General features: G+C 39.6%; 1 long non-coding RNA gene across 1 annotated transcript; it reads left to right on the forward strand.

The window, feature by feature from the left end:
• The first annotated feature begins 15,585 nt into the window (after nucleotides 1–15,585).
• LOC139185767 (uncharacterized) lies at nucleotides 15,586–22,536 on the forward strand. Its single transcript, XR_011569244.1, has 2 exons — nucleotides 15,586–15,801; nucleotides 19,798–22,536. It is a non-coding gene; the product is annotated as an uncharacterized lncRNA (long non-coding RNA).
• The last annotated feature ends 3,167 nt before the right edge of the window (nucleotides 22,537–25,703 follow it).

A 25,703-nucleotide genomic window follows, 5' to 3' on the forward strand; every position in this document is an offset into this window, starting at 1 on the left:
TATAGGATATTGAATATACTTCCCTGTACCAGAGGACCCTGTCTATTTTGTATATAATAGTTCATATCTGACAATCCCAAACTCCTAATTTACCCCTACCCAACCCTCTTTTCCCTTTGGTAACCATAAGTTTGTTTTTTTCTGTCTGTCAATCTGTTTCTGTTTTGTAAATAAGTTTATTTGTAGACTACCTCATTATTGTGTGTTGGGGAAAGGAATGGAGGTTGTTAGCAGATTTGGAGAGAGGTCTTAAAGGCTATGGACTTGAAAAAAAATTTGTTAAAGCATACACTTTTTTTTTTTTTTTAAAGGCTTTGGACTTGAATTTTAATTCACATTGGAACGGAGTTCGAACCTTATAACCTCCAAAGTAGAAAGCTGGAACTGAAATTTGCATAAAGCCAGAACTCTGGAATAGCGGTGTCGCATTACATGGCAGACTAAAAGAATTCCAATATTTAACTATTTTTATGAGATTTAGCCCAAATCAGTGGCTCAGACAGTAAAGAGCCTGCCTGCCATGCAGGAGCGGGAGACCTGGGTTCAATCCCTGAGTCGGGAAAATCGCCTGGAGAAGGGAATGGCAACCCACTCCAGTATTCTTTCCTAGAAAATCCCATGATGGAGGAGTCTGATGGGCCCCAACCATGGGGTTCCAAAAGAATTGGACATGACTGAGTGACTCTCACACACATGAGATTTAGTATGCAGTGATAGAGGTGTATGATCGGTCTGCCATCTTGAGTCAATCTTTAATTTTCTTTAAGTAAATCACTTGTAAACTTAGTACTTTAATTATGAGTAGACCACAGATACTCTGAGATAGACCTCGCAATTGACTGATAATCACTGAGCATTGCTACAGTCCTTCTGCCTTAGACAATAGGCTTTAGTGAAGGATAGAGGGTCTGGATCCAGTTAGTGGACTACTTCCATAGGCTAGGTCTGTCATTTTCAATATTTTCAAGTATGAGGACATCTTTTCTGCATTACATAAAGATTTTATGTTTCTGCACAAAATAGTAATTGGACTTTCAGTATTCATTGTTTGAATAAACAATAACAAAATGCAGTGATGACTTTCAGGTTCAATTCTCTGTTTTTAACTGCTAAGAGTTTCTCTCTCCACAATGAATTCCACAGTCTATTAAACTTATAACTGCCTGTCAGTGTAAGTGCTGGTCTTAAATTTTTCCAGAATATTTGAATGTTTCCATGTAGTTCCCTTATTAGGTATTTTCATAGAATGATAGCTTTTACCAGGAAACAGGATCTTTTTTTTCATTAATGAGGGTCACAGAGAGTTGGACACAACTCAGCAACTAAATAACAATAACAAATCAAACAAACAATAATTCTTCACATAATATTTTAAAACCTTCTTAATGAATGTGTTAATGGTTTCAATCCTTGACGCTGCTATTAATAATATCATAAATTTACATTATGTGATTTAAGCTTTAACATATTTTTTAGTCTAATATCTCATTTGATCCTTATAAAACTTCTATGAAGCAGGCAAATAATAGTATGTCAAATTTACAGCTAATCATAGGCTCAGAGAATTTAAGTAATTTCCCCAAGACTGCAATTAGCAAGCAACAGAGTGAGGACCTAAATCTAATCCCAATGCTCTTGTCCATTAATTCTGAAATGTCAACCACAGGGCAATGCTGGCCCATCACAAATGAGTAAACAAAGACAGTATAAGAAGTATCAAAGCAAATAATTTCAACACTTTTATTGAAAGATTTTCATTCTATTGCTTTGGGGTTTAAAATTCTCTTTGCCAGACTTTTTATCACTATGATGGACTAAGTTGATATGGAAAACACCAATCATTCCTAACACAGATAAAGCTCAATAAAATATATTTCAAAAGTTGAAATATACAACTAAGCACTAAAACAAGAAATTAAAATTCTCAAATACCAGAAATAAAGAGAATGCTAAAAAGTGGTGAGTAAAGGGTGAGGCTAAAGAGGCAACTGAAGAAGTAGAATCAGAAGTTGAACTTAAGGGCTGGGATTTTAATATCTGAGCTGAAAAGGGAGCTGAGATTCCAAGCAGTGGAGTTGGGCTTAACATACAGCCAGGATTCCAGAAGAGATTTGCTGCTTTGAAAAGTATTCTAGAATATCTCCTCTCATTAGCCTGAGAATTAGGGGAGAGAACAGAATGATTACTACCCACATGATGTATCTCCCAAACTGAACTGTGCACAGGCGTGTAGGCCAAATGTGCATTCATGAATAGTGCAGGAAACTGAAACAGAGGTAGCAATAGAAAAGCTGGCACAAACCACGAAAACCTGAAGGCTGCAGGCAGAGACAAATACAAAACTGCTCCATAGTAACCCTTTACAATCCTAGATACATGAGACAGTATAGAAAGAAATGCCCGAGATGAGATGAAAACACATACACACACACAGGGCTTTGCTGGTGGCTCAGATGGTAGAGACTCTGTCTGCAAAGCAGGAGACCTGGGTTCAATCCCTGGGTCAGGAAGATCCCCTGGAGAAGGGAATGGCCACCCACTCCCGTATTCTTGCTTGGAGAGTTCCATGGACAGAGGAGCCTGGCAGGCTATAGTCCATGGGGTTGCAAAGAGTTGGACAAGAATGAGTGACTAACACTATGACTATCAGTGACTAACACATGTGTGTGTGTCTATTTTATGGGAAGAAGTTAGGAGAATTCATTCCCCCAAGAATTACAGACAGTAGGGCAGAGAGACTATGAAGTAAGTACAGTACACTTAAATGATCTGAGACATAAAAGAATAAAAACTATACAGTAAAAAATAACAGGCATATTTCAGGGAAAAAGTTATAGAAATTCTAAAGATAAAAAAATATCATTTTTTGCAGTGATATGGATGAACTTAGAGAGTATTGTACTAAGTGAAGTAAGTCAAAGAACAATAAATACTACTGTATGATATTACTTATATATGAAATCTAAAAACTAATATAAATGAATGCATATGCAAAACAGAAACAGACTCACAGATACAGAACACAACTAGTTGTTAAAAAAAAAAAAAAAAGAACTAGCTGTAACCAAAGGAGAGAGGTAATGCGGAGGGGCAAATTAGGGGTATGGGACTTAGAGATACAAACTCCTATGTATCAAATAGGTAAGTAATAAGGATATACTGTGTAGCACAAGGAATTATAGCCATTATCTTGTAATAACTTTTAATGGAGTATACTCTGTTAAAATACTGAATCACCATGCTGTACACCTGAATTTAATATAATATAGGAAATCAACTATACTTCAATAAAATATATATCATTAAAAAAAAAACTTAACTCAGTAGACAAAACATAGCTCAAAAGAAAACCAGTAAATTGGAAGATAAAGCTGAATAAATCTCACAGAATATAACACAAAAAGATTAAAACATATTAGAAGGAGGCAAAGAAAACAGAATGTTAGTCAGAATGTAATGTTACGGAGAGTTCCAGAAGGACATAAAAGAGGGAATACGTGAGAAATCTGCAACCAGAAAAAGGCTATGAGGGAGACTACTAACTTGTTTCCAGTAACCAATCTCTCCCTCTGCATTATTCATTGAATTACCCATTTTCAGCTGGGAATTTGGTTGCCTAGACTAAAGACAGTATTTTCCAGCTTCCCTTGTATCTGGACTGACCATATGACTATCTTCTGAGATATAACTGAAACGGCAGAACAGCTTCCAGAAATATACTTAAAGGGAGGAGGCAGGCCCTTCTTTATACTTTTTCCTTCCTAGTAACTGGAATGCAGATGCTAAGGTTTGAGCAGAGAATCTACTTGTGGAGCACGGTGGAACAATTAAACAGAAGGGTCCCTGAGCCCCTGGCATCATCAAACACCACCTGGAAGGCCTAATTTATGTGAGAAAGGAACTTCTATCTCATATACGTTACTCTGATTCCGAGTTTTTCTGGGTGTTTTGGTTTGCTTTTGTCACTTGCAGCAGAATCTCATCCTAATTTACACAATGATTAAGAATTTTCTAGGACTGAAGAAAGACGTGAATCTTCAATTTGTAGGAGCAAATAATTTTGAGGTAGAAAAATGCAATTAAACTCACACATGAACACATAATAATGAAACCACAGAACATCAAGTATAAAGAAAGAAGGCTTTGAAGCAAATAGAGAAAAGAGATTCTTGCCTATAAAGGGAAGGCAATCGCAATGGCAACAGACTTTGCATTCACAACAACAGATGGTAAGAAGATGGTGGAGTAGTATCTTGAAATGCTGAAAGCAATAAAGGTCAACATAGTATTTCATGGTTAATTAAACTAATTCAAGAATGAAGACAAAACATGGACATTTTCTAACATATACAGATTAATAATAACAGCAAGTGCTATGTAATAACAATTTTATAGGACACTATTCTAAGTGCTTTTTATGTTTTCACTCTGTAATCTCCATAACACTTTAAGATATTATTTATATTTACCATATTAGAAATGATGACACTAATACACAGGGAGGTTAAGTAACTTGCCCAAGGTCACATAGCTAGTCAGTAACCAAATGGGGATTCAAGCACATGCATTTTTTTTTTAATTGGAGGCTAATTACTTTACAATATTGTGGTGGTTTTTGCCATACATTGACATGAATCAGCCATGAGTGTACATGTGTTCCCCATCCTGAACCCCACCTCCCACCCCATCCTACCCCTCAGGATCATCTGAGTGCACCAGCCCTGAGCACCCTGTCTCATGCATTGAACCTGGACTGGAGATCTATTTCAGATATAATAATATACACGTTTCAATGCTATTCTCTCAAATCATCCTACACTTGCCTTCTCCCACAGAGTTCAAAAGACTGTTCTTTACATCTGTGTCTCTTTTGCTGTCTCACATACAGGGGCATCGTTACCATCTTTCTAAATTCCATATATATGTGTTAGAATACTGTATTGGTGTTTTTATTTCTGACTTACTTCACTCTGTATAATAGGCTCCAGTTTCATCCACCTCATTAGAACTGATTCAAATGCATTTTTTTTAATGGCTGAGTAATATTCCATTGCGTATATGTACCACAGCTTTCTTATCCATTTGTCTGCTGATGGACACCTAGGTTGCTTCCATGTCCTGGTTGTTGTAAACAATGCTGCGATGAACATTGGGGTACACGTATCTCTTTCAAGTCTGGTTTCCTCAGTGTGTATACCCAGCAGTGGGATTGCTGGGTCATATGGCAGTTCTATTTCCATTTTTTTAAGGAATCTCCACACTGTTTCTCCATAGCGGCTATACTAGTTTGCATTCCCATCAACAGTGTAAGAGGGTTCCCTTTTCTCCACACCCTCTTCAGCATTTGTATACTTTTTGACAGCAGCCATTCTGACTGGTGTAAGATGGTACCTCATGATAGTTCTGATTTGCATTTCTCTGATAATGAGTGATGTTGAGCATCTTTTCATGTGTTTGTTAGCCATCTGTATGTCTTCTTTGGAGAAATGTTTGTTTAGTTTTTTGGCCCATTTTTTGATTGGGTCGTTTATTTTTCTGGAATTTAGCTGCAGGAGCTGCTTGTATATTTTTGAGATTAATTCTTTGTCAGTTGCTTCATTTGCTATTGTTTTCTCCCATTCTGAAGGCTGTCTTTTCACCTTGCTTACAGTTTCCTTCATTGTGCAAAAGCTTTTAAGTTTAACTAGGTCCTATTTGTTTATTTTTGCTTTTATTTCCATTACTCTGGGAGGTGGATCATAGAGGATCTTACTGTGATTTATGTCAGAGAGTGTTTTGCCTATGTTTTCCTCTAAGAGTTTTATAGTCTCTGGTCTTATGTTTAGATCTTTAATCCATTTTCAGTTTACTTTTGTGTATGGTGTCAGAAAGTGTTCCAGTTTCATTCTTTTACAAGTGGTTGACCAGTTTTCCCAGCACCACTTGTTAAAGTGATTATCTTTTCTCCAATGTATATTCTTGCCTCTTTTATCAAAGATAAGGTATCCATAGGTGCATGAATTTATCTCTGGGCTTTCCATTTTGTTCCATTGACCTATATTTCTGTCTTTGTGCTAGTACCAAACTGTCTTGATGACTATAGCTTTGTAGTATAGTTTGGAGTCAGACAGGTTGATTCCTCCAGTTCCATTCTTCTTTCTCAAGATTGCTTTAGCTATTCGAGATTTTTTGTATTTCCATACAAATTGTGAATTATTTGTTCTAGTTCTCTGAAAAATACTGTTGGTAGCTTGATAGGGTTTACATTGAATCTACAGATTGCTTTGAGTAGTATACTCATTTTCACTATATTGATTCTTCCAACCCATGAACATGGTATATTTCCCCATCTATTTGTGTCCTCTTTGATTTCTTTCATCAGTGTTTTATAGTTTGCTATATATAGGTCTTTTGCTTCTTTAGGTAGATTTATTCCTAAGTATTTTATTCTTTTCATTGCAATGGTGAATGGATTTGTTTCCTTAATTTCTCTTTATGTTTTCTCATTGTTAGTGTATAGGAATACAAGGGATTTCTGTGTGTTAATTTTATATCCTGCAACTTTATTATAGTCATTAATTAGTTCTAGTAATTTTCTGGTGGAGTCTTTCTATGTAGAGGATCATCTCATCTGCAAACAGTGAGAGTTTTACTTCTTCTTTTCCAATCTGAATTCCTTTTATTTCTTTTTCTTCTCTGATTGCTATGGCTAAAACTTCCAAAACTATGTTGAATAGTAGCAGTGAGAGTGGGCACCCTTGTCTTGCTCCTGATTTTAGGGGAAATGCTTTCAATTTTTCACCACTGAGAATAATGTTTGCTGTGGGTTTATCATATATGGCTTTTATGATGTTGAGGTATGTTCCTTATATTCCTGCTTTCTGGAGGGTTTTTTTTTTTTTAATCATAAATGGATGTTGAATTTTGTCAAAGGCTTTCTCTGTATCTACTGAGATAATCATATGGGTTTTGTCTTTCAATTTGTTAATATGGTGTATCACACTGACTGATTTGCGGATATTAAAGAATCCTTGCATCCCTGGGATAAAGCCCACTTGATCATGATGTCTGATCTTTTAAATATGTTGTTGGAGTCTGTCTGCTAGAATTTTGTTAAGGATTTTTGCATCTATGTTCATCAGTGATATTGGCCTGTAGTTTTCTTTTTTTGTGGCATCTTAGTCTGGTTTTGGTATTAGGGTGATGGTGGCCTCATAGAATGAGTTTGGAAGTTTACCTTCCTCTGCAATTTTCTGAAAGAGTTTGAGTAGGATAGGTGTTAGCTCTTCTCTAAATTTTTGGTAGAATTCAGCTGCAAGCACAGGCATTGTTCCCCAGAGTCCATGGTTTTAATCACTTACAGTAATGGCCTGTATTACCCACTGACCTTCCCTGAAATTATTACTAAAAGAATGATCTTGAACCTGGACATAAAAAGTAGGATGTAAGTAGAAAAATAAGACAAATCAGTAAATCATATTGAGTAACTCATATATTAACTACAAAAATGTTCTTTTGTAAAATAATTCTGATACTAGATTTTAGGGATCTTTTTTTTCCTTGTAGAGTCTTTACTTGGCAAAAGAAAATATTTGACAACTCTATGTTAGTTCCCCCAGAAAAAACTTTGGGAATTTTCCTAGTCTATGAAATCATGAAGTCTGGAAACTATTGGTTTAATCTATTGTGCAACAAAGGTTTGTTTTTTGAAAAAGCAAATTAGCCAAGTTAATTACCAATATGTTATACAAAAAATATACTTATTAGTAAGAGGATATTTCACTGGGTATTTGAATTCATGGTGTAAAGAGGACACAGGCTACATGTAACTATTAGGGAGAATCACCCAGGAAAGGGCATGCTATAAATCAAAATGTAAAAAAGGAAGGGAAAAAAGCCCTTTCGACCACAGAAATTCATTACTAACTTATTAAGATTTATGGAGAGAATGCCATTGGCTGATAAATTATATCAAGATGATCTATAGTATTTCATCCAGGAAGGCAGAGCCCAGTGCTGTTATATGTACAACAAAGTCAAAGATGTATAACCAGACTGCACACCTCTGAAAGAGTGAACTTTGTGAGGAAGAGAGAAAATAGGTTACTTTTTCAGTTCAGTTCATTCGCTCAGTCATGTCCGATTCTTTATGACCCCATGGACTGCAGCATGCCAGGCTTCCCTGTCCATTACCAACTCCTGGACCTTGCTCAAACTCATGTCCATTGAGTCAGTGATGCCATCCAACCATCTCATCCTCTATCATCCCCTTCTCCTCCTATTACTTTTTGCTTGTTTGTGGTGATTAACTTTTTTGGGAAACTTTAAGAAAAAAGATTTATGTACTCAATTTTTTGGCTGCACTGGGTCTTAGTTGCTGCACACAGGCTACTCTCTAGTTGTGGGGCATAGGCTTCTCATCGTGATGGCTTCTCCTGTGGTGGAGCACAGGCTCTAAGGTGCACGGTTCAGTACTTGCAGCTCGAGGGCTCAGTAGTTGCACCTCGTGGGCTCCAGAGCGCTGGCTCGGTAGTTGTGGTACATGTGCTTAGCTGCTTTGCAGCATGTGGGATCTTCCTGGACCAGGGATGAACTGGTGTCCCTTGCATTGCCAGGCAGATTCCTGACCACTGGACCACCAGGGAAGCGCAATTAACTTCTTTATTATAAAACTTTCTTCAAATGATTCTGTAAACTATCTTTTTAAATTCTGTAAATAAAGAATGCCTAACATTTTACTCTTAGGTAATCACATTTCCTCATTCTCTAGTCAGCTTTGCACTAGAAGGAAACATGCCAAAAATGATGCCCAGAGTTCTCAGCTCTTTGTTTCACAATCACAAGCAAATGAGTTGAAGAAGCCTACTACCTAATGGAGTTTTTAAGGCTAGAATCTTAATTGCGGCTCTAACGGATGCTGCATTTCCAAATTAAGCACTTCTGAAAAAAAAAACAATTTCATTATTTAGGTTGTTTCTGTTTCTTTATGCTTATTTCTGCTTTGGTATTTAGAGGCTTCAGTATTTCATTGTGGTGGGAGCTGGGTATAATGAGAAGGTATTTTTAAAAGTCAAGCTGTAAAGTAAAAAGTCCTTTGAAAGTCCTTCACATCATTTAGGATGTCTAGAACATGAAATTTGTGGTATAGTAATTTTTATATACACTAAAGTATCATTGAGCTACAAGGACAAAAGAAAAATCTTGATCAGATGTCTGCCTGCCTTAAGGGTTTCCTCCATTCTGTTTTTAAAATCAGGATTCTATAACCCTACATGTTTGTATAATAAAGTATTAACCCTGCCTAAACAGAGGACTGACCTTTACCCTTGGCTCCTATGAGGTCACCTCTAAGACTTTGGAATACCCTGACTGATAAGTGTGTCTTTGTTGACCTGAGGACCTGGGCCATGCCAGATAGTCAATGCAACAATATGATTATTTGGGGGTGGGTCCTGGGCCATGCAGTTTTAGTTTGACCACTATAGGCTCTGGAGACAAAGGTCAGCCATGGAGGCAGTCAACCATGGCTGTATGACCAAGCTCAATAAAAATTCTAGACACCAAAACCCAAGTTTGGACACAAAATCCCAGGTGATAATATTTCATGTGTCTCTAACATAGGACCAAGAGAAGTTAGTTCTGTCCACTACTCCATGGGGAGACAACTGGAAACTCATGTTTGGATCTCTCCTGGACCTGCCCTATGCACCTTTTAATTTTGCTGATTTTAATGTGTATCCTTTCACTGTAATAAACTGTAACCATGAGTATAAGAGCTTTAGTGAATTCTGTGACTCCTAGCAAATTATTAGACCTAAGGGTGGATCACAACAAACTGTAGGAAATTCCTCAAGAGATGGGAATATCAGACCACCTTACCTGCCTTCTGAGAAACTTGTATGCAGGTCAACAAGCAACAGTTAGAACGAGACATGGGAACAATGGACTGGTTCAAAACTGGGAAAGGAGTACATCAAGGCTGCATATTGTCACCCGGCTTATTTAACTTATATGCAGAGTGCATCATGAAAATGGAGATGGAAATGGCAACCCACTCCAGTGTTCTTGCCTGGAGAATCTGAGGGACGGGGCAGCCTGGTGGGCTGCCGTCTATGGGGTCGCACAGAGTCGGACACGACTGAAGTTACTTAGCAGCACCAGCAGCATCATGCGAAATGCCAGGCTGGATGAAGAAGTAGCTGGAATCAAGATTTCTGGAAGAAATAACAACCTCAGATATGCAGATGATACCACCCTAATGGCAGAAAGTGAAGAGGAACTAAAGAGCCTCTTTGATGAAGATGAAAGAGGAGAGTAAAAAGGCTGACTTAAGACTCAACATCTCAACATTGAAAAAATTAAGATCATGGCATCCAGTCCTATCACTTCATGGCAAATATATGGGAAAAAGATGGAAACAGTGACAGATTTTATTTTCAGGCTCCAAAATCACTGCAGATGGTGATTGCAGCCATGAAATTAAAGGACGTTTGCTCCTTAAAAGAAAAGCTATGACAAACCTAGACACTGTATTAAAAAACAAAGATATCACCCTGCCGACAAAGGTCTAGATAGTCAAAGCTATGGTTTTTTCAGTACTCATGTATGAATGTGAGAGTTGGATGATAAAGAAGGCTGAATGTTGAAGAACTGATGCTTTTGAACTGTAATTCTGGAGTCCCTTGGACAGCAAGGAGATCAAACCAGTCAATCCTAAAGGAAATCAACCCTGGATATTCATTGGGAGGACTGATGCTGAAACTGAAGCTCCAATACTTTGGCCACCTGATGAGAAAAACCAATTCATTGGAAAAGACTTTGATGCTGGGAAAAATTGAGGGCGGGAGGAAAAGGCGGGGACAGAAGATGAGATGGTTGGATGGCATCACTGACTTAATGGACATGAGTGTGAACAAACTCTGGGAGGTGGTGATGGACAGGGAAGCCTGGTATGCTGCAGTCCATGGGGTCACAAAGAGTCAGGCATGACTGAACAACAAAAGGTGATCTTGGGGACCCTAGAACTTGCAGTTAGTGTCAGAAGTGAGAACAATCTTAGAGGCCCTCAAACAAAGCAATACTGTTGTGAGGATTAAGCAAGATAATTAGGTCTATAGAGAAATTGCCTGGTAATATAGCACCTCTCACTACATTAGATAGAGTTGGAATGTTTGACAGAAGAATGTAATAATTTAATTTATTTAGCTCTAAAAGTATAACGAAGCATTTTCAAGAAGAAATTCTGAAATTTTAAAGGACAAAATCTTGATTTTACTACAACTAATCTCAGTTGTGGTAAAGAAATGGCAAAAAAGAAGATCTGTGTATCAGTCAATAAAATTCTCATTTCTTTAATCAATCCTATCAAAGGTCCTTTTGGCCTTAAAGTGGTCATCACTATTTCTGGCTATGGTACAGTGTGCTCCTTATTAACTTCATTTAACTCTGCCCACAGCTTCCTAAATTATCCCTTTGTTCTCCACATTCACCCTATTTCAGTGGTCATTATTTTCTAGCTGGACTAGATTCATACAGTGATAGGCACTGTCACATATGATCACAGAATCTTCTCAACACCAGGTTATAACTATAAATTGATTAAAGTTGACACTTAAAATACATTTGTCATTCTTAGATTTTGGACATAATGATATTCCTCCTGGTTTGAACCTGTACAAAGAAACATGCCTTATTATTGGACACTTGATGGCTCTCTCATTTCTGGTTCATGGAGCAACAACGTCTAGTTATACCACGTCTTAGTTACACCACTCTGTGGTCCTAGTAATGGCAATTTTAACCCAATTTATCTGTCTGTTAATAAAGCCTCCAAGATGCCCTGTGACCCAATAAACTTTGGCTTCATACCTCTTTTTTGAGTCACCTGTCTCTGTTGTCTCAAATTTCCACAGAGACCAGCAGGTTAACCAAAATAAGGCAGTGGTATAAATAATAGTTCTGATTTCTGGTAGAAAAGACTTCGGGAAAATTTATTTCTCCATGAAAGAAATGAGACACTGGCAAAAGTGGTTGATATCAATTACTTCAAAACTTTGAAAATTAACCAAAAGCTTACTATAACCAGAAGAACATTCATTCAAAAAAAATGACAATCTCTGTGAGAACAGTAAGCTCTATGGTATTTTAACTCATTCTATTTCCATCCCACTCTCAGAAAGAATAAAACACTTAGGAATAAGTGTTTCAAAGACTGCAAGTCTTTTAAACTGAAAATTATGAAATATTGTTGAAAGAAATTAGAGGATCTAAATACGTGGAAAGACAGTGCATGTTCAAGGACTGGAACAACTGATATTGTTAAAATGCAAAATACCTTGACTGGTTTACAGAGAAAATACAATACTTTTCAAAATCCCTGGTGCCTGTTTTGTTTTGTTTTTAAAGAAATCAAAGCTGATTCCAAAATTCATATGGAAATGCAAGGGGGCTAGAACAGGCAAGACAATCTTAAAAAAGAAGAGCAAAGTTGGAGTAGTCACACTTCCTAGTTTCAAAACTTCACACAAAGCTACAGTAAATCAAAATGGTGTGTGTGCATTAGGACAAGGATAGACATGCAGACTCACGGAATAGAACTGAGATTCCGGAAATAAACTTATGTATCTAGTCAACTGATTTTCAAGAAAGGTGCCAAAACAATTTAAAGACTAGTCTTTTCAACAAATGGTGCTAGATAACTGGATCAGTTCAGTTCAGCCACTCAGTCATGTCTGCCTCTTTGTGACCCCATGGACTGCAGTACACCAGGCCTCCCTGTCCATCACCAGCTCCTGGAGTTTACTCAAATTCATGCCCATTGAGTGGGTGATGCCATCCAACCATCTCATTCTCTGTCCTCCGACCCACAATCTTTCCCAGCATCAGGGTTTTTTCTAATGAGTCAGCCTTTCACATCAGGTGGCAAAAGTATTGGAGTTTCAGCTTCAGCATCAGTCCTTCCATTGAATATTCAGGGCTGATCTCCTTTAGGATGGACTGGTTGAATATCCTTGCAGTCCAAGGGACTCTCAAGAGTCTTCCCCAACACCACAGTTCAAAAGCATCAATTCTTCGCTGCTCAGCTTTCTTTATAGTCCAACTCTCATATCCATACATGACTACTGGAAAAACCACAGCTTTGACTAGATGGACCTTTGTGGGCAAAGCAATGTCTCTGCTTTTTAATATGCTGTCTAGGTTGGTCATAACTTTTCTTCCAAGGAGCAAGTGACTTTTAATTTCATGGCTGCAGTCAACGTCTGCAGTGATTTTGGAGCCCCCCAAAATAAAGTCTGTCACTATTTCCACTGTTTCCCCATCTATCTGCCATGAATTGATGGGACCGGATCCCATGATCTTAGTTTTCTGAATGTTGAGTTTTAAGCCAATTTTGTCACTCTCCTCTTTTACTTTCATCAAGAGGCTCTTTAGTTCTCCTTCGCTTTCTGTCATAAGTGTGGTGTCAAATGCATATCTGAGGTTATTGATATAACTGAATAACCACATACAAAAGGATAAAAGTGAATCCCCTTTTTTTTACATCTAACAAAAATCAACTCAAAATGTATCACTGACCTAAATTTAACAGTGAAAACTATAAAACTCTTAAAAATAAAACATAGGTATAAATCTTTATCATCTTGGATTAGTCAATGGTTTCTTACAGACGACACCAAAACACAAGGAACAAAAGAAAAAAAAGACAAGTCAGATTTAATAAAACTTTAAAACTTTTGTGCTTCAGAGAACACCATCAACAAAGTAAAAAGTCAACTCACTGTAGAAAATAGTTGCAAATCATTTGAGAGACTTTTCTCCAAAACAACTTGCAAACTCAACAATTAAAAACAGCCCATTTAAAAAATGAGCAAAGGATCTAAATATGCATTTCTCCAAGAAAGCTATATACATGACCGGTAAACACTTGAAAGGATTCTTAACATCTTGAATAATTAGGGAAGTGCAAATCAAAAGCATAATGAAAAAAACAGTTCATACCCCTTCAGTTTAGTTCAGTTGCTCAGTCATGTCCGACTCTTTGTGATCCCATGGACTGCAGCACATCAGGCCTCCCTGTCCGTCACCAACTCCCGGAGTTTACTCAAACTCATGTCCACTGAGTCAGTGATGCCACCCAACTATCTCATTCTCTGTTGTCCCCTTCTCCTCCCACCTTCAATCTTTCTCAACAACAGGGTCATTTCAAATGAGTCGGTTCTTTGCATCAGATGGCCAAAGTATTGGAGCTTTAGCTTCAGCATCAATCCTTCCAATGGACACTCAGGACTGATCTCCTTTAGGATGGACTGGTTGGATCTCCTTCTGTCCAGGGGACTCTCAAGAGTCTTCTCCAACACCACAGTTCAAAAGCATCAATTCTTTGGCACTCAGCTTTCTTTATAGTCCAACTCTCACATCCATACATCCTTGACTAGATGGATCTTTGTTGACAAAGTAATGTCTCTGCTTTTTAATATGCTGTCTAGGTTGGTCATAGCTTTTCTTCCAAGGAGTAAGTATCTTTTAATTTCATGGCTGCAGTCACCATCTGCAATGACTTTGGAGACCCAAAAAAATAAAGTCTGCCATTGTTTCCACTGTTTCCCCATCTAATTTGCCATGAAGTGATGGGAACAAATGCCATGAACTTAGTTTTCTGAATGTTGAATTTTAAGCCAGCTTTTTCACTCTCCTCTTTCACTTTCATCAAGAGGCTCTTTAGTTCTTCTTCACTTTCTGCCATAAGGGTGGTGTCATCTGCATATCTAAGGTTATTGATATTTCTCCACTCTCATAGGTCCTGTGGCCACTGCTGAGTTTTCCAAACTTGCCTGCATATTGAGTGCAGCACTCTAATAGCATCATCTTTTAGATTTGAAATAGCTCAACTGGAATTCCAGCACCTCCACTAAAAATTGATTGGAAAGTGCTTTAAAATTTGTGAAGTGACAGACAGATGTGAGGTTCATTATCACAACTTTGAAGTCATGATTTTATGAACATTTTAACGGGCAAATAAAAATTGTTTAAATAACTAGGAACAATTCCATGGTTACAGGGGAGCATTGTTTTAAGGAGAAAAAGAATACTTCTGAATGCATATTTTCATATATATATGTGTGTGTGTATGAAATACATTCCTTCCTAGGCCACAGAGTGTTTTACATCAGTGTCATGCTGACATTTCTCATCACATCAATCATGCCGAAGTTGCTAGACAAAAGAATTCAGTGATGGCAAGGAGGGTGTCCCACTGCTGGATGGTCAAGTGGGAAGTTCCTTTATTCATTTTGCTTCTAACATCACTACCAGTAAATTCAACAGTACAAAAACACCTGGTAATTCTATGCTACTTCAGTCTTATATTTCAGTGCTGCCAGCTATAAAAAGACAGCAAAATTACATTTTTCAGAGAGAAGGAGGAAAAGGACATAAAATCTCCTATTACCTCCACAAAAACGTTGTAGGAATCACGAGATGTTAATTATAAAAATTACTTTGTATATTCATTTAAAAGCACATACTTTGTTTTGAAATATTAGTTGTTATTTCAGAGCTTTGTTTAAAAAAAAAAAAAAACCATAAAGAGAAGAGTAGCAAGTGTATTCATTCAGACCAGTTGCCACACAGCTGACATGGTAATTTTTTGGTTTTGCCATCTAGGATTCCACCCCTCAGGATCTGAAGTGGGCTGGAACCCAAATAACTTGTTGAAAATATGAATCTGTGAGGCGCTCTGCCTGGTGATTCCTTCCAGTCTGCTTACACTGAGGAGAGGTGAAGCCTCGCTGGCCTTTAGAAGAGGAAAGCGCTGGTTTAAAGGTGCCTTCTCTTGTGATGGGGGTGGACAGGAAGCCTGGGTGGAGGGCGGGCTGGGACCCAGCAAGACCAGACAGGGTTCCTGACGTTCTTGGGAACTTCCTGGAAGCATGAAGAGGTGAGGCCCCACCCTTGGAGGAACAGGCCACTGGTCAGCTCCGGCTGTGCCCTGGGCCTCTGCCAAGGGGACTGTTTTTATTGTTACCAAATGTCACTCCACCCAAGGCAGGATTTTCAAAGATTCCTTAGATGAATGGAAACTTCTGGTTGCTCCTTGTTTTCTGAAGAGTGTTATGACAGGCATTTGATCTGCTCCTCCTTTGTAATTCAGGAAAAATTCCTCAGGGCCTGGAGGGCGACCTTTAACAGGAAGCAGGGGACATTGTTATTCCTTTCCCCACAGTTTCAGGGTCTCTGATGGGCTAAGATTCATTTTCTCATAGATGTTTTAGGCTGCTCAAGCAGGAAGAAAAAACCCACCACTGTCCTCAGTATTTCCTTGTTTGATTTTGAGCCCCCCAAATAAGGAAGATGGGGCAAGTTGGGATTAAGAAAAGGCCTGAGCTAGGCCAGAGACTCCAAAGCATGAGAGGGACCACCCAGCTGAGACCGCCGCTGGAGGCTGCCAGCCTTCCCCAGGGTGCTGGCTTATATTGGGTTTTTCAGGGAAAGGCAGGCCCATCTTATTTAGGAGCCCCCAACCTCCACAGCCATCTGTGCCCAGAAAGGCGACAGGAGCATCTGGGCCCGGCATCTGCTCTGGTGCTGGGTTCAGAGGGAGCAGAGGCACACTGAAGCATCCAGTTACCAGTTCCCACTGGCTTGACCCCACCCCACTCTGACTCCAGAGCAAATACAACAGTCTGGAGACTTTAAGCAGTCTTCAAGCAGCAGGAGTCACACCTGCTGTCACAGTTGTCCGCGTCTCGCCTCTAGTAAATATCAGACATGCCGGCGGTGGGTGAGGGCCTAGGCAGCCATGATGGCCTCTCCCAGAAGGACAACATCAATGCCAGAAACACAGTGGCTTTGCCAGGAAGCGAATCCCACAGTGTGGGTGGGCGCAGGAGTGGGCCTGAGGCTTCTGCCTGGGGAGCAGTTGTGCTGGCTGCCTGGGAACAGCCAACTCCAGTCAAGCAGGAAAGCAGGTTTCCGAGTTACGGCTCAGTCACTTGCCAGCTGTGTGACCTTGCAAATGTCACCTAACCTCTCCCACCTTCAGCTGTTAAACAATGATAATGTGAACAGATACATCAGACGGTCCTGGTAAGGAATAAGTGAGATGATGCATGTGGAATGCTTCATAAACAGTAACTGCTAACATGCATTGAAGGTACTATGTGCCTGATACTGGCCCATGAACTTCACAGGTCTTACTGGAATCCTCACCAACCCTTTGAAGCAGGTTACTATTATTACACCCACTAAAATGGGATAACATAAGGAAAATGGGGCACAAGGATATTAGCTTGTCTCTGATCACATGGCTAACATGCAATGGAGCTGGTATTCAAACCTGGGTAGTCTGATTCCAATCTGCCCTCTGATTCTAGCAATGATGTTATAATGTGGGAAATTTTGACGTGCATATTCAGCTTTAAGGCTTCCTTCCTCCTTAACCTAATATTCCACCAGCTGCTGAGATCTGTAGAGTCCATCAGTGTCTCACATTTGTCCTTTTGTTTTTTCTCTCAAATTTATTGAGCTAGTTTCAAAACACAGCCTGCAACTTTTTGACACTCTCCCTATTGAGAGGTGACTGTGGCCCCTCGCCTTGAATTTAAGTGGGCGTGTGACTGCTTAGAGCAACAGACCAAGATAGAAGTGATGACATCAAACTTCCAAGGCTAGGTCATTAAAGCCCACTGTCTACTGACACAGTGAGCCACCAGGTGAGAAGTCACTTCCCCGAGGCTGCCACGTGAAGGGCACATGCAGGCATTGTACCAGCCTGGGCTGAGGCCAGCCTTCTAGTCTCCTCCACTAAGGTGCCAGAAACAGCAGGAGAAAGCTCATCTTGGAAGTGGCTCCTGCCCTTCCAGCTCTTCCTGTCCCAATCATCTGAGTCATCCCCAGTCTCCAGCGGAGGCCGCAGATCAGGAGCAGATGAGCCACGTATAACTATACATTAAAGTGATCGTTATCCTGTGTCACCGTGTTTGGATTCCTTCACCGTACTGCCACAGATAACTGGAACACCCACCATGTCCCAACTCAGACTCGTCCCTGCCTCCTATGCTCCCTGTCCCTTATTTCTGCCTTTAGATGAACGGCAAAATCGGCTACCCAATAGGTCAGAAACTTTCATGTTCCATCTCCAGTTAGTCACCAAGTTCTATTTCATCTGTTTCCTGTCTTCTATTTCCATTGCCTCTTCCTTTCCTAGCTCAGGATCTACCGCTCACTCATCTAAAGACAATGGTCTCCTAACTGATCTGCCTGTCTTTAGCTTCTCACACCCTGCACATACTCTGCACTATGGCCAGGTTTGGTCTTTGCAGATTCTGATCAGTCTCGGCCTTGCTAAAAACCCTCTAAAAGCTCCCCATTGCTGCCAGAAGAACTTACAGTATCTTCACAGCCAGGTAGCCTTTCCCCATCCAACCATCCCCCAGCCCAGTGCCCTGCACTCAGACCTGTAGCTACTCGCTCTTTCCAGAATATGCCAGGAATGTTCAAGCTTCTGTGCCTTTATTCACACTGTTCCCTCGGCCTGGACTGCCCACGCCTTCTCACCTCCCCCACGTCTGTAACATGTTTCTGATTCCTCCTAGACCTAGCTCGGCTATCACCCTCTCTGAGGCTCCCCCTTCAACTCCCAGCAGAACGAACTGTTCCTTCCTGTACATCCCATTGTTTTCCAGTTTGGGTGTCACTTTGTAGCTCATACTTGGTGTCTGTCTCTATACTCTGCATCTGCAGGGCCTACTGTGTAGCCTGCCTGGCATACAATAGGTGCTCTATCAGTGCTTCTAGGATTTCCACTGCTGCTGCCCTAATTCAAAGAATCATCTCCACTCTGTCTTCTTAAATACAGCACTCCAACAGGCCACCTTCTCCTCAGAAATTTAGGCAGCTCTTCACCAAATGAAGACAGAACTCCTTAGTATGGCATCTGTGACCTACACATATGTCTATGGACTAAGGAGACTTAGCAAAACAATCAAACAGTTGAAGCTGCCCAATAAGTTGGGTGGGTGCTGCCAACCTCTGGGCTGCTTCTGACCAACCCTCCCTCCCCTTGTCTGTACTCAGACATTCATCAGCACGGTGCTGTCCTCGATTTTTAAATTTCTATTCCTATTTTATCTTCCTAATAGTCTGTTTCTCTTGGGCAATGCTTGTCCTTCCATTCCTGTCACTGAGTTTCCACATCAAGTCTCAGGAATACCCATGAGGTCCTACTTCATTCTGGGTGCAAGACAGCAAGTTCACTTTCTTTACTGCTCAATGCTTAGGCAATGGCATACAGATACCTGGCATCAGAAATATAGTGTTTCTCACTTCCTCTCCAATTATCTTAACTTGTATTTTACTATACAACATGCCTCCTGCAATGTTCTTTTCTTTTTCTTATCCTCTATTGTAACTGGTTTTATAGTCTTGTCTAAACTAAGCATTTCTTGCTCTACACTATAATTCTTATGGATACAATCCTAAAATGTTGAAAATGAATGTCTTTTCTTCTTTTTCATTCTATTACGAGATATTTCCAGCAATTATATACCCATCTACTGGGAGCCCTGTTTAATAGAAGGCATTTTGAGTAATTAGATTTGAGTTATCCACTTGAGAAATGATATTTAATAACTGCTGGTACATTCTCATTTGGTCATGATTTCAAGTAAAAAGAAAAACTATCCCAGGGAAAAAGGAGCATAAGGATTTTAATATTTTAAGTAAAGGCAAAATAATGCTAGGAGAACCAATATATATGCCCTGTGTTTCTCAGAGACTAATTCCTTTCAAAATAACAACATTGTTTATTTCCATTTAAAGAATTTAAATATCAACCAGAAGCAGAAGATATTGAGAAGAGAAGAACTATACAAAACAGATCTTCATGACCCAGATAACCACAGTGGTGTGATCACTTACCTAGAATCAGACATCTTGGATTGCAAGGTCAACTGGGCCTTAGGAAGGATCATTGTAAACAAAGCTAGTGGAAATGATGGAATTCCAGTTGAGCTATTTCCAATCTTAAAAGATGACGCTGGGAAAGTGCTGCACTCAATATGCCAGCAAATTTAGAAAACTCAGCAGTGACCACAGGACTGGAAAAGGTTAGTTTTCATTCCAATCCCAAAGAAAGGCAATGCCAAAGAATGTTCAAACTACCGCACAACTGCATTTATCTCACATGCTAGCAAAGTAATGCTCAAAATTCTCCAAGCCAGGTTTCAACAATACATGAACCAAGAACTTACGAATTTCAAGCTGGATTTAGAAAAGGTAGGGGAACCAGAGATCAATTGCCAACATCCACTGGATCATAGAAAAAGCAAAAGAATTCCAGAAAAACATCTACTTCTGCTTTACTGACTTTGCCAAAGCCTTTGACTGTGTGGATCATGACAAACTGTGGAAAATTCTTCAAGAGATGGGAATACCAGACCACCTGACCTGCCTCCTGAGAAACCTGTATGCAGGTCAAGCAGCAACAGCTAGAACTGGACATGGAACAATAGGCTGGTTCCAAATAGGGAAAGGAATACGTCAAGGCTGTATATTGTCACCCTACTTATTTAACTTCTATGCAGAGTACATCATGAGAAATGCTGGACTGGATAAAGCACAAGCTGGAACACCAAGACTGCTGGGGGTAATATCAATAATCTCAGATATGCAGATGACACCACCCTTATGGCAGAAAGTGAAGAAGAACTAAAGAGCCTCTTGATGAAAGTGAAAGAGGAGAGTGAAAAAGCTGGCTTAAAACTCAACATTCAGAAAACTCAGATCATGGCATCCAGTCCCATCACTTCATGGTAAATAGATGGGGAAACAATGGAAACAGAGAGAGACTTTATTTTTGGGGGCTCCAAAATCACTGCAGATGGTGACTGTAGCCATGTAATTAAAAGACTCTTGCTCCTTGAAAGAAAAGTTATGACCAACCTAGACAGCATATTAAAAAGCAGAGACATTATTTTGCCAACAAAGGTACATCTAGTCAAGGCTATTGTTTTCCCAGTAATCACATATGGATGTGAGAGTTGGACCATAAAGAAAGCTGAGTGCCAAACAATTGACATTTTTGAACTGTGGTGTTGGAGAATACTCTTGAGAGTCCTTTGGACGGCAAGGAGAACAAATCAGTCAATCCTAAAGGAGATCAGTCCTGAATATTCACTGGAAGGACTGATACTGAAGTTCCAATACTTTGGCCACCTGATGTGAAGAACTAACTCATTGGAAAAGACCCTGATGCTGGGAAAGATTGGGCAGGAGGAGAAGGGGACAACAGAGGATGAGATGGCTGGATGGCATCACTGACTCAATGGACATGAGTTTGAGCAAGCTCTGGGAGTTGGTGATGGACAGGGAAGCCTGGTGTGCTGCAGTTCATGGGCAAGCAATGAGTCAGACATGACTGAGCAACTGGACTGAACTGAAACATCAACCAGTTCCCAATTTGGTCCCTTTAGAAGGATGTCATACATTATCTTCAACTGTGTGTCAGAAAGAGAAAACTGGGATGGGCCTGGCCTTGAAAGAGTGGTCACTTTTCAAATGCAGAGCACTTGACAGACTTCTCATTCTCTTTCTCTTCTTTTAATGTGCCAAAGAAAGACAGAATATGCCAGTGCTAAATATTGGCTCCAGAGATGAAATGCATACACCAAGACACCTTTCCGGGTCCTGTTTGCCTCCCTCACTCCACTCCCATGCACAGAAGGCTCAGTGCAGCTTTCTACTTAGCATTTTCTTCCCTGAGCTGTGAAAAACATTTCTTAATCTTACTTGGAAAACATTTTTTTAAGGTTTATCTAGTGAAGTATTAAGTAAATCCTGGCTATTACTTTATGACATTCATTTAGTGAGACTTTAAGGCTTCCCCTTATCAGCCTTTTAAAAAAAAATCCAAAACAAGGCCCCCAAACCCAGAAGGAACAGATGAGATTTTTCTACAAAAAAATGTTAAATGCTAATATGGCCAAAAATATAGCTCTACTAAAGATAAAAGATAAATGGCAGAGAGAAAATATTTGTAGCATATAACAAAATATTAATATATTCCTTAATACATAGATATTAAAAGTTCTATATAAAGAACTCATACAAATCAGTAAAATAAAATTCAAAAATGAATATTTCATATTCAAATAAATACAAAAAAGCCAAAGGGCATGAACAGGAAATTCAAAGGACAAATATTTTGTCAAAGAATTGTAAAATAAGAATAACACACAAGTTTTCACCTGAGTTGGGCCAAAATTTAAAACTGTTTATATAAAATATTGGTGAGGATAAGGGGGGGTGGGTAGATATTTCACTATAAGGTTGTGGGAATGTAACAGGTACAACTCTTTTGAAGGGCTATTTGACAAAATAAAAAGTGTAGATGCACATAAAGTTTTACCCTACAATTGTATTTCTTGGAAGCTATCCTACAGAAATAACTATACTGTAAACAAGAACATATTTATAAGGATGCTTATTGACTATATTATTTTAACTGTATATCATTGAAGAAAACTTCAATGTTCTTCAATAAAGAACTCTTTAAATATATTATGGTACACTGACATGACTGAATTCTCTAATGCGCACCGAAAGCATGGGTTAGATCCTCTAAGATATACTGTGAACTAAACAAGGCACCAAACTATCCAATATTTATGGAGACAGTATGATCCTATTTTTTACCTAAAATTTTTCAAATTATGTAGGTAGGTAGCAGGGTGTGTGTGTGTATGTGTGTGTGTGTGTGTGTGTGTAGATAAAGTTCTGGAGGGATACATATTGTGATTATTCCAGGAAAGCTAGGATAAAGAGGCAACTCCCTTTCAGCTTTATAATCTCAAATATTGTTCAAAATTTTTATAGTGATGTGAGTCACTTTGTAATCTTTTTTTTACAAAAGTAATTGAAGAGAAATAATATCCACAGAAATCTTACCTACGTTCCTGTCATGGGTATCTACCTACTAAGTTTGAGGATCCCTAAGATGCTGCTGGGAGGGATTGGGGGCAAGAGGAGAAGGGGACGACAGAGGATGAGATGGCTGGATGGCATCACTGACTCGATGGACGTGACTCTGAGTGAACTCCGGGAGTTGGTGATGGATAGGGAGGCCTGGCGTGCTGCAATTCATGGGGTCGCAAAGAGTCGGACACGACTGAGCAACTGATCTGATCTGATCTGAAGACCATATGTGGGGCTTCCCTCATAGCTCAGTTGGTAAACAATCTGCCTGCAGTGCAGGAAACCAGGATTCAATTCCTGGGTAGGGAAGATCCTCTGGTGAAGGAAATGGCAACCCACTCCAGTATCCTCGCCTGGAGAATCCCATGGACAGAGGAACCTGGCAGGCTACAGTCCTTGGGATCGCAAGAGTCAGACATGACTTAGCGACTAAACCACCACCACAACCAAGACCATATTTACCCTAAAATTTCAAGTTTACTTTATGGTCCCTTCTCTTGGCACTAGAGTACAGGGATGACTTTACATTTGAGACCATGAGTTTTGTTTCTGAACCCCTTCCCAATTATTCTGACTTACTCACTTCCAAGTACCTTATTTCCATGGAGGTTTAAATCTGACCTTTGGTGACAGTTACCCAGAATAAACCAGTGCACATACTTTGGGGCAATGGGCTGGCAGTGCTCAGCATCAGGAGCCAAACACAGTGAGCTAAAGAAAGCCAGCCAGAAACCATGCTCTACAACCTGCTGTGAGTACGTGTCCACACACCTCACCAGCCAGGGCTGCCCCTTCTTGTCCATTAGCACTGAGGCCCAGGAAGCAGAATATTAAACACACTCCAGGGCTTTTGTTACTGTAAGCACAAGAAATGAGGCTTGCTTTTCCTTGAGGGCACAGGCTCTCCCTTTCAGGGCCACCATCAAGCTCACACAAGCATCTTTGTGCTGCAGTTGTGTGAATGACCAAGTGCTCTTCTGATATAAGGAGTCTTTACTACTCAGCTCACCAACTTTCCAGACTTTCTGTTCTTCTGACTTCCCAACCAGGTCTCTATTGAATGGCCAGCAGATGGTATTCATTAGTCCTTATGGATCTTTTATTTCATAACAACACCTGTATGGCTACTGCCCCGTGGTTGGTGAATGTATAACAACTGGCTTCTGGATAAACTATGCCCTGGTTTATAATACTGCGTTGGCCAAAAAGTTTGTTCAAGTTTTCCATAACATGTTACCAACCCCAACGAACTTTTTGGCCAACTCAATATCTACTGATTTCCATAGTGTGGTATAACTCCCATAGCCAACTTTAAGCTATCAACAAATATCACTGCATATCAGTTGGGAAGAAGTGTACATAGCAGGATACCATTATACAGTATTTCTACCTCAAGAACAGAGGTAACAGTGAATATAATAAAATATTAGGAAGCACTGAGTTGTAACAATGACATTTTAAAATAAGATCTACTTAATGGTTATATATTTCTAATAATGGCTGTGTTTAACAACTTGCTCACTAAATTCCTGAAAACTGAAACAAGTCTAGCAAGCCAATACAAGACAGCTCCAGCTCACTCCTGAGACCACTGCATTGCAAGTTTTTATGGGTATTCTTTCTCCTGGAAAACTCACAGTCATTACTTCCTCAATGCAAGTGTGTATCTCCCAATATTTCTGGACAATCTATATGTCTGTTTATATCTGTACACTGATGTGTGCCATCTTGGGCTTGGTGTTAGGGCTGAATGGTGTAGTAGATGAAGAAAGGCATGGACCTTGGAGTCATATAGATCAATGACTGCTCTGTGTCAATGTGCAATTAACCTTTAACTCTTAATTTAAGAATATGTACTGCTCATGGGATCGTTGGAAGAAGAGGTAAAGAAGGGAAGAGTATACTTAAACACAGAGCAGGTGTATGGTTTAAGGACTAACATTTGTAGAACAACTGGCACATACCAGGAGATAAACACGTCAGTCCTTTTTCTCTTTAACAACATCTTGATGAAGCCCCATGTAATTGACCAAAGCTCTTCAGAGACCTGCAGAGTCGGGCGGCATCAGGACGCAGACAGGCTGAATTTGGCTCTCTCTTTCTTTTTACCTGATTTGAAAATCAGGCTGGAAGACACTCTGACTTTATCATTCTGGTGCCTGGCAACGGTCTGTAGTTTAATCCCGTCAATTAGGGTTGTCATTGTGTGGCAGAAAGTTCTAGAGATAAAACTCTCCTGGCTTTGTGGTGATAATATTCCTCTGGGTCACCAAGACCGGATAGCCAGTGTGACTCGTTCTTGAGGAAAATCTCACCTCACATGCTCTGGGGCTATACAAGTTTATCCAGTGTGCTGGGCCGGCACCTAAGCAGGCCTGGAAGCAGTTTAAAAAGTTTTTGAAGAGGAAAACTATATACTGCAATTTTAATTCTTCCTTAATTAATTGGTCATGTCAGAAGCTTTATACATGCTAATAAATTTTTTTTAGAACATTAGAAATTCACTCTAACTTCGGAAAACATGCAGGTGAAATTTCCAAAAAATACTGTCTAGAAAAAAAACAGCAGCGCCTAGCTTTTTCCCAAAAGAGAACTTATTACAATTACCAGTAAAGTTTGAATAACAACATGTAGTAACACATATAAAAACAGACCAAAGGATATGCAATAACTCACAAAACAATACACAAGAAAGAGGTATTCGCTGAAAGTGGAAAGCTGGAATGCCCTCCTCTCATTATCTACTCAAATCA

The sequence above is a fragment of the Bos indicus genome, chromosome 11 (assembly GCF_029378745.1).
Source record: "Bos indicus isolate NIAB-ARS_2022 breed Sahiwal x Tharparkar chromosome 11, NIAB-ARS_B.indTharparkar_mat_pri_1.0, whole genome shotgun sequence".
Classification (NCBI taxonomy): Eukaryota; Metazoa; Chordata; class Mammalia; order Artiodactyla; family Bovidae; genus Bos; species Bos indicus.